This window comes from Phoxinus phoxinus (assembly GCF_949152265.1).
Source record: "Phoxinus phoxinus genome assembly, chromosome: 2".
Classification (NCBI taxonomy): Eukaryota; Metazoa; Chordata; class Actinopteri; order Cypriniformes; family Leuciscidae; genus Phoxinus; species Phoxinus phoxinus.
Window position 1 is genome coordinate 27,107,388 of NC_136877.1, and position 10,082 is coordinate 27,117,469.

The following is a 10,082-nucleotide window of genomic DNA, read 5'->3' on the forward strand; positions in this document are numbered from 1 at the left end:
CCTTTAACAACATTAATAATAAAGTAAACAGTTGAGCAAATGCAAATACAAACCTGATTCACAAACTCCCTGCCTTGGTCTGTGAGGATTCTTTTCGGCGCCCCGAAACGATAAAACATTTTCACAATGCACTCTGTAACTTCCTCAGCAGTTTTGGAGGCAAGTGGATAAGCCTCCACCCACTTTGTAAAATAATCTATGAGTGCGCAAATGTACTGATTCCCACTTGAAGTCATCGACAACTTGCCAATTAAGTTCATGCCAACCAACTGCCATGGTTCAGTCACCTAAACAGACAAATCAGGCAATGTATTTTTGGACAACATTTGTAGAAGAAGAAGAAGACACAATTATTGGAGTGTACTCTTCCTGGTTTGATAGGTCTATTTGCCTGGCACGCAAAACACAGTTTAATCTGAAGAGAGGTATAAAAAACATTATTTAGTAATTCTCAATTCTCATTATTTAGCAATTATTTAGAAAACTCACCCAGTTTTCGATGTCAACTGACATTCCAGGCCAATAATATCTACTAGAGATGGCATGTGTTGTCTTCTCCTTGCCACTATGCCCACCTGCCTCACTGGCATGGAATTCTTTGAAAAAGCAGCACCTCTGACCACCTTTACTTTCAACTGCTTTTCTGTGCCCTTATGGCGGATATAAAACAGTACTCCATCTATAAAAAAATTAACATAAATTGTGCTTTTTGAAATGTACCATTTGTAATAGCTGCAAAATTATAGCTGTGTAATAGCTCTGTGTGTGTGTGTGTGTGTGTGTGTGTGTGTGTGTGTGTGTGTGTAGAATCTCATATGGTCCAGCGCATTTGGATCGGCGTTTCGTTGATTGACTGATCGAGTCTGTTTTTCAAAGATGGCTTCTGCTTGTATACGTGAAGTTGACTGTATGTATAAAATATCTTCTTATTAAACTGTCTGGACACTTACACAGTTCTCAATGCTTCGGTTTGAAGGTAGGGACCCTCATTATGCTACCGTGTTAGTGTGGGGCTATTTTGAGCCTTGTTAGTGGTATTAACAAGCGATTTTTATTTGTCATTACTCTATGCCCCATATACTAGCGTTATACTAGCGTTTAGGGCTGCACGATATGAGGAAAAGCTGCGATGTGCGATAACATTGTTTAATATTGCGATGACGATATGACTTGCGATAAATGTGATTGTTAACTATACTGTTCCCATGTCTTAGTGCTTTAAAGCAGCCCTCAGTAAGATCGGGATTTCTTTGTTGTATCCTCGCGCTTTGCTCGGAGGTTTCTCTCTAGAGCTCCCCCCGCAGCTTCGGAATAGATATTTGACAACAACTGTTAAAAACTCGCTGGCTATTCTCAGACACTAGAGGCTTAGTAGATCAACGACATCAAAGCAGATGGGAAACTCTTTGCAACGTCGTCTTCATTCGGGTTCCAACAGCGTGAGGGAGCGCAATAATGACAGCATTATAGCAGATTTCTTTTTGCAGTAAAGCAATTCTTTACCTCGCGAGACTTGGGATCACACGATACTTCCAGACGAAGAGGCCGGCGGGCTGTTTTTCCGCTCACGGGCACCAGGGGGGTGCGAAACCACCACCATTCAACCCAAAATAAGTAATATAACCATTCCAGTGACTCCGAAGTTGATCAGTTAAGGTAAAAAAGTTACTTAGTTCACCTTTAATAGGTTCTTTGCGTGATAGGTCAAACGTTTATTACCTGCCTGGTTCAGAATACACGATTTTAGCGCGATTTTGGCACGATCCGTTTGACGTATGGGTGTCGTGGAGATTCGTAATAATGACAACGGGCGTCGGGACGCAAGATTCGATCGTTTCATCTCGTATAGTGTGTCATAGTGGGCGACAATCTACGTCGCGTCTGCAATGCTTCGCGACAGAAAGACTATAGCATGTTTAATTCTTTAACGGTCCTCGACGACGGGTTGAATATGTGAGCGAGACGTGAGTGAGCGCAACAGTGAGTGTGTGCGCCAGTGAGCGTGTGAGCGTGTGTGTGTGTGCGTGCGTGCGTGCGTGAGTGAGCGAGTGAGTGAGCGAGGGACAGTGAGTATGTGTGTTTGTGTGTCTGTGCGTGCGAGTGAATGTTTGCGAGTGAATGTGTGTGTGTGACGGCACGTGCTAATCTGAACCAGGCATTATTCATCATGTCAGGCTGTCTGTTGCGATGTGTTCATCGCGGGAGTTCATATCGCGATGACGATGAAAATTCGATGTATCGTTCAGCCCTACTAGCGTTATAGGCTAAACTGTTTTTAGAGATAAAACTATTTACATTCGATAATCATGAAAACAAATCTCAGATAACGGTTGACTAGGTAACAATGTGTAATTAGACCAAAGGTTCATTTTGCGCTGGAGTTCTCCTTTAATTCAAACGCAAAAACTGCAATACTTTTTAAATGTTTTTTATTATAGGCTACGATAGTATAGCGCCTGCATGTATGCACTGTGCATACCATGAGAGGGCGCTAATTAATGTTGTTTAAAAAAAGATTTGATTAGCAAACTTCTGTTCGTTATTTGTGATATGCGATAATGAGAATAAATAAAGGTAGCCTATTCGTGTTAGAAAGTCAAATGTGTGTATGTGCGAGTATGTGTGGGGGATGGGTGAAGAAATCTGGCGGGAATAGAGAGCCTAAGTCTCACCCCTCCGCTTCCGGCTCATGGGACCTTATTTCGGAAAAAATATGTATGGTAGTCAATGGCGAGAGACAACTTATCTTTTTATTCCGTGCCCTGAATTACACATATGATGTTTGTCAATTTAAAAGATAATTATGAAAGTCAGGAAAGTCGCAGTTTGTCATAAAACAGAAGAGTAACATTTAGTTTTATGTGAAAATCACTCAATGAACTACTTCTCTCGTCTCGCACTATACGTCACCGTTGCCCGTATGTGTGCAGTCTGGTACAAAACACTCAGGCATCACGGTGTAACGTTACGATTATAACTTTATATCCATTGAACACCGCTTGTGCGGATCAGCATGAGCTTGATTTTCGTCTTGATGTTGAAACTATAGAAACGCCCATCAACGTACAAATGTGGGGAGGCGTCGCAACACCACGCGACAATCGTGTCGGACAAGTGGATCAGTAGGCCTAAAGTGTCAGACCGGTCCGGGCTCGGACACAGCATGCACGGGCTCGGGTAGGATAGGGTTGGGCTTGATTTTTTTGGGGCCTTAGATATATAAACTATTATGATTAAAGGTTGTATCAGCGATTTCAGGCCCAAACATAAACTATCACATTCATCGAATCTTTCCTAACGATCCGCTAGCTGCCCGCCCCATAAGCAAGCTGTCAAAAAAACACGTCTCTGTAGGCAGCCTAGGCTCTGAGATCTGCACACAAAAACAATTGGTTTCACAAACACTCAAAACCAAAATAAATAGTGTTCAACCAATCACCGACAGGGACTGGGTGTTGTGAGTTTTTGCGCTTGTGCACGGTGACGGCTGCACGCGAAGTCGGAGCTGAAGAAGAAGCCAGCGTCTATCAACAAGAGAAATTGACCATGGCTGAGTCAATCCCCAAGAGGAGGAGGAGGAGGAGGAGGAGGATTAGGGCGAGGGAATACCATCGTGTTTGTTCCAAGACACGTATAGTTATCGGGAAGGCTTTTGAACGTGGAAAGAAATTAAAGTAAAAAAAAAAAGACGCCGAGGTTGCACTGTTTCTTCTGGACAGGTGAGTAGCTGCTAGTGCTGACTTGTTTGGATGTGAACTGTGTGTGAAAATATCCTTCTTGAAATAATATGAGCGAAGATCGACTAAACTTGGGTAACGTTAGCTCTAGCTAAGAAATGCGCTTGTGCATGATCATGTTTTTTTCTCATGATGCACGAAACGGGAGGGAGGGGCGAGCTAACTTGGTTTGTTTGGGATCTCGCTTCAAACCATAGACTGTAAAAAAATATGGACGTAGTGTCCTTGACGTCACCCGTAGGTTTCTGAAGAGCATTTTTGAAGCCTAAAGTGGGCGGACTTTTAATGTATTTGCAGTCTTTATTTTATTAATCAGATGGGTTCTCTGTGCAGAAGTAGCAACGGCTCATTACAAAGATAGCAATTTTACAAATAATTGGAATGGAATTTAAAATATAGGCCTAGAATATTTTTTCTAGTAGCCTAATCTATTATGCCTAGTCTGCATTTATTTATCCTATTGCGTGTAGCATATCTATTTTGACATGCCATATTTTTATTAGGGTCTACTACGTAATAGGCTACTTTGTCAATTTCGAGAGTGAATCTGCATTTTATTAGATGTCACTTCCAGAACTTTGCAGCGTGTAATTAATTGGCCATCGCCCATCGCCCATCTTAAAGGGTAACTAAACCCCTGGTCAGAGCCTGACTCCACCCACTGGCAATATTTGAAAAATGCTGGAAAAGTGGGCAGAGCCCAACGGACGAACCGAGGCCGGGGCTGAGCGCGTGATTGACAGACCCGCAGTGACGCAGGGATTGACAGCTGCTGTCAGACTCGCTAAGATAGAGAGTGACTGGAGTGACGAAAGTAGCTTTGCAACAGAGCGGTTAGGGCTGGGCGATAAAACGATAACGATAATTATCGCGATATAATTTTTCTCGATAAAACGATATCAAGAGTTCGATAAATGTTCGATAATGTTTTTGCGCCAAAAGCGGAACGAATCTCATTTGAACCGCGCGCGCCACACGGACCGTTTATCCGCTCGGCTCAAAGTCCAAACGGCAGCGCGAGCGCGAGCTCACTCGACCAGACGCGTTTACTCTGATCGGTCTCTGTCACGAGATCCAGTGAGAGCGCTTGAATTCAGCGAGGAACACAAATGTCTCAGTGATTTAAACCAGTTTAAAGGCAGATGAGACCGCGCTGACGAACAGGAGAAGCACTGTGCGCAACGATAACGTTACAGTCAGAAGCTTTTCCGTCGACACATTCCCATCATTTACCACGGATTTAACGTTACTGTAACGTTAGCCTAGTAATATTAACTGCACCATGAAATGTGGGATATATATATTGAATTGTATAATATTATTAATGTATACAATGTATTAAAGGACTAATGGAATATAATTACAGTTTTTAATAATGTATTTAGGCTACTGGTTTTCATAAATACCATAGAAACGTCACAATATGTGACGTTTCTCACATAGAAACCATAAAGTTACATTTTATCTGTGGTTATCATGATCTAAATGCATGATGCTGGTAGCCTGGCTAACGCCAGACCCAATTCTCGTTGAGACTTGCCTTATTCTCGTTGCCTTTCAGCGAGAATAAAATCGCCCTGCGCAAAGGCAGTATGGGGAAACCCAGGCTATGATGCTGGATGACCAATGGTTAATTTTAATAAAACTAAAGAATATTACATTTTACCAAATAAAAATATATTTTTTAACAGATTTTACTGTTTTTGTTAATGAACATAAATTGTATAAAGTAAATCTGCATCCTAACTCAAGCTAATACTACTGAAATAAAGATATTTATTTTGTTAAGGAAAAATGTCAAATATTTGAATGTTCTACCTTGGATTTGTGAAATGTTCCCCTGTTTGGCAAGTGTTTGTCATGATATGTTCTGACAATAAAGAGTAGTTTAAAAACACAACGCTCTGGTCTCTACAGCTTTCACTTAGGAGTACAAATCTGTCTTTAAACTTGAAATAAATAAAGATTTGACATTTATCGATAATTATCGATATCGACTGATATAAAAAAAAATATCGTGATATTTTTTTTTGGCCATATCGCCCAGCCCTAAGAGCGGTCATTTGAAGTCGAGGACTTTTCTCCCCCACCTTCCCCTCTGTGAACACAGAGCTAAAACCATATCAATTCGAGCCGCGAGCTCAAACTGCAGTGTCGCATCGCATTAACTCCCACATCGCGATCGGCATCCGACGATGCTAGCGAAGCAGCCGCGCAAGAGAGAATGGGTGCAGTATCTGAGTGGATTATTATGACTATTGACCTACGTTAAGCATATTTTGCCGCTATGTGAAAAAAAATATCCAGCAAAACGCGCCGGCGGTTGTGGAGTCCATGCAGGAAGAGCAGCGTTTGGCACACAAGTGCATGTAAACACTGGCGCTAATTTCCAAGTCTGGGGGAAAGTTATGCAGTCCAGCAGTGCTGTTGCTACCGGCAACACTACACCTATACCAGCCTAACCACTGTACTAAACACAGACAAAACTAATGCTAAAAATCTACACTATTCTAACTGATGCAATACTATGCTACTAACTAACTATGCTTCTAACAACACTAACAACTATGCTAAATAACTACCTAGGCTACACGAAAATAATCTAAATAACTATATAAATGCTATGCTAACTAGATGCTAAAATACGCTATCCTGATCGTTTTCAATACTCGTAATTCCAATTTCCAACTCCTGACTCGCTACAGTGGTTTTGACAGAAGCAGATGCTTTTATACCAGGGGCTGCCAGGGGCGTGGCAGAGTAACCGTCACAGAGTACCCTACGTCAGAGAGTACCCCTACTTCAGGAGATTCCGTTTAACCTGAAGAGGGCAGCACTCAGACGTTTTTACACCATACATTTGAAAATTAAAACACTTTATACTCAAATGTTAAAAAAAAGTACTCGAATCAATGAACAGCATTTATGAAGCTCCATTCTTACAGATCATTAACTAAAAAAAGTTGGTTTAGTGTTTAGTTACCCTTTAACAGCATAACAAACTAGAATTGTATTTAATGAAAAAGACGTAGGCATACTGTTAAATGTATTAAAATGCATTATATATTTGTATTGTGCTAAAAAAAATAGGCTACTCAAGAACATTTTTAATAGGCTAACGTTACATATATAATAGGCTAACGTTACGTCTTTTTCACCTGGTTATCTCGAAGGCGCGACAGATCACGCGGTATATACCGGATCAATACAAAGCTGTCACTCATCTCAGTTCGCGATCTCACCGTCTTTTAATTAAAATTATTAAAGTTATCAACGGCTACACACACTGCATAATAAATATCTTACTTTTCTGACGGTCTCGCTCATTGAGGTCTCGCTTCATAACTCAGCACTGAACAAAAACTTCGGCGTTTTGATTGGTGAGTGGATTCTAACGTAAACACCTATGATTGGCCATTGCGTTCAAGAGAACAACAAACATGTTGGTGATTGGCTACATCTCTCACCACTGCAAAAACAGTTCACATCCAGGGCGCAAACTTACTGTGCGTTCACACCGCACGCGGCGAGAGCGTCAAAGTGGCCGGAAGCCATTCATTCAAATCTGTTTCGCCAATAATAATAATAATATAGGCCTATTATTACAGTATCAACTGAGGGTTCTTTTGCTTTCGTTTTATTGTGCTTATAGCCTATTTATTTGACTTTGTAATGTTTTTTGTTTTTGTTTTACAAATGTTTTATATTTATTTATTTATTTATTTGCGGCCCCCTGCACTACCGCTGTGGGCCCCCTATAGGGGTCACGGAACCCCGGCTGAAGACCCTTTATCTATGGTGAAATTACTAAATTTTCATGTCAATCCATGTTTATTTTTATGCAAAAACAACTCTTGTAGTCATCGCCGTTCTGCATCTTTGTGATATCAGCCCAGTTTACTGTATCATCTCCTCCCACCATACGCATAGTTTTACTAAATCATTTCACAAAATTTGATGTAAAATCAGATTTGTCCTTCTCTGCTGAAAAAGAAAGAAATGGCTTAAACCGACCTAAGATGGATTGTAGGTCTTAGGTTTTTCCCAGCCAGCTGGTCAGTTAACTCGTCTTCTTGCATGGTCACGTCACGCTGTTCTTAACTTGGTCTAGCTGGCCTAGCTCACTAAAAAACCTCTCTATACGGTATATTGGACCAGCATGCCAGATGTTATTATCACTGATTGTAACAGGTCATTGCCTGTTTATGTTATGGATGTGGTACTGAATAGATGATCCTCAAAACACAAAGGGAGGTAAAAATCATATATCATAAATCTTATTTCAAATAGGCTACAATAGTCAATAGCAACTTTCCCTTCCAGAACCATTATTTAATTTGGGAGATTACCTTGACATACCTTAGCCTAAACTGGTCTGAAATAGCGGGTGACCTTTCATTCTTATTGTCTCCCTGAACCACTAACCTAAAATATGATGTTTGACAGGTTGAGTTTTGTGTCATAATTAAAAACACTGCAATGAATTGCAAAGAAAAAATGAATACACAGGAAGGTCAAATTAATTCATGGAGACTTAAATGTCATATCTCTTGAGAACATAAAGAGACATGAAAGCCACGCCACTAATGCGAAACTGCATAATACTGTACGTAGCCGTGGGCTTTCTTTTTTACAAAACACAACAGAAACTGTGTGCTGTTGCATATGTTCTTGATTAGTTGTGTGCTTTGTTTTAATGCAATATTAATTCCATAAATTATTTCATGCGTAGTAAAACTTTTTTTTTTTTTGTCATAGTGTTTTTGACTTTGAATAGAGAATCCTATCTGGCATTGAAGTCATATTACAGGCCAGAGATTAGCAGGCAGAGACGGGGGAATTATGGTCTGTGATGAATGAACCGACTGACCACTGGACTGAAATAGAGAGCATTTAATTTTTTGTGATTGAGCTGAGTTGGGTCATTTTTTTTGTGACTCGTCAGAGTCCTTTCGTCCTTTCTGTTCCATTATCGTAGTCATTTTGGACAGCACAAAAGCATATCTGTAGAACACCCTGTGGACTTTCGGTGACGGAGTAATGAGAGAGTGAGAGAGATTCATGCATAAAGCACATTTCTGTATAGAGAGATGGCACACAAAAGAAACTGAAATGAACAATTTGTGCAGCCGTGTATATGATGCAAAACTTACATGTACAAAACATTGTTAACACTTTTTGCAGTCAGCTATTGGACAATACTTGAGAAACATCTGGATATGAATGCAATAAGATGGTATACAAAACCTACTTGAATTCACCAAAATAGATAATCATAATCATGGTGCTTGTGTTATGCCAAACAGTAACAGATGTGTTCTCTCTCCACCCTAACATCATCATAAACTCTCTCTCTCTCTCTCTCTCTCTCTCTCTCTCTCTCTCTCTCTCTCTCTCTCTCTCTCTCTCTCTCTCTCTCTCATTCACAAACACTCACTAATTTATGTTAATTGCAAGAAGTGGGGGCCATATCACATGAATGACGGTTTTGGAAGCAGCACATAATTATAGGGTGAAGTTTTTGGTCTTCCTGTTCAGCAGTTTCTCTTTGCTTTCACATATTTCCTCAGGAAGCAGGCGTCTTTCCCACAAAAGGCGGAAAGCTTTGTCATAAATGAAAAACCCATACTCAAACTCTTTATTGAAATTTCTTTTTCACAGTCTTGTTTTGTGCTTTACATTTTTAACGTTAATACAACAAGAAGAGGAGGAACAATAATTTGAAAAAATATATCATAATAGATTTTATACAAAGTATATAGACTTAAAGTTTATTTGTCAGATGCTCAACTGGGATGGAAGTGAAATAGAAGAGACCTACACAAAAAGAGATCAAAAATATATGCTTACACAGACAAAAATTGACAAAACGTGTTGAATGCATATTACATTCAGAATGTTCATCACATTTCACAGAACCTGTCAAACTGTATGTTTCCCCTTTCTACAAGAAAAAATATTTTAAGCCTTTTTCAAGATTTACGCTTTTCAATTAATAGCAAAATTTCATAGAGTTCAATAATCCTTACATATTATTCATATTATGAATCAAGAATTTTAGATGAGTAAAATAAACTAATGCTTAAAAAAACATTTAGTTTAAGATTTATACTGTTTTAAGCTCTATTTTTTTTATTAATTTAAAATTCTTAATTAATAATATGAATAATATGTAAGGATTATTCATTTCAATTCGATGGAATTTTGCTATTAATTGTAAATCTTGAAAAAAAGGCTTGACTTTTTTTTATGTATATGCAACAATCAGAAGGAAAATGGAAGAAGAAAAATTTTTCTGCCATAACTTTTTTTTTAGGGACATTTCTCTCTTTTTAAATCAATATG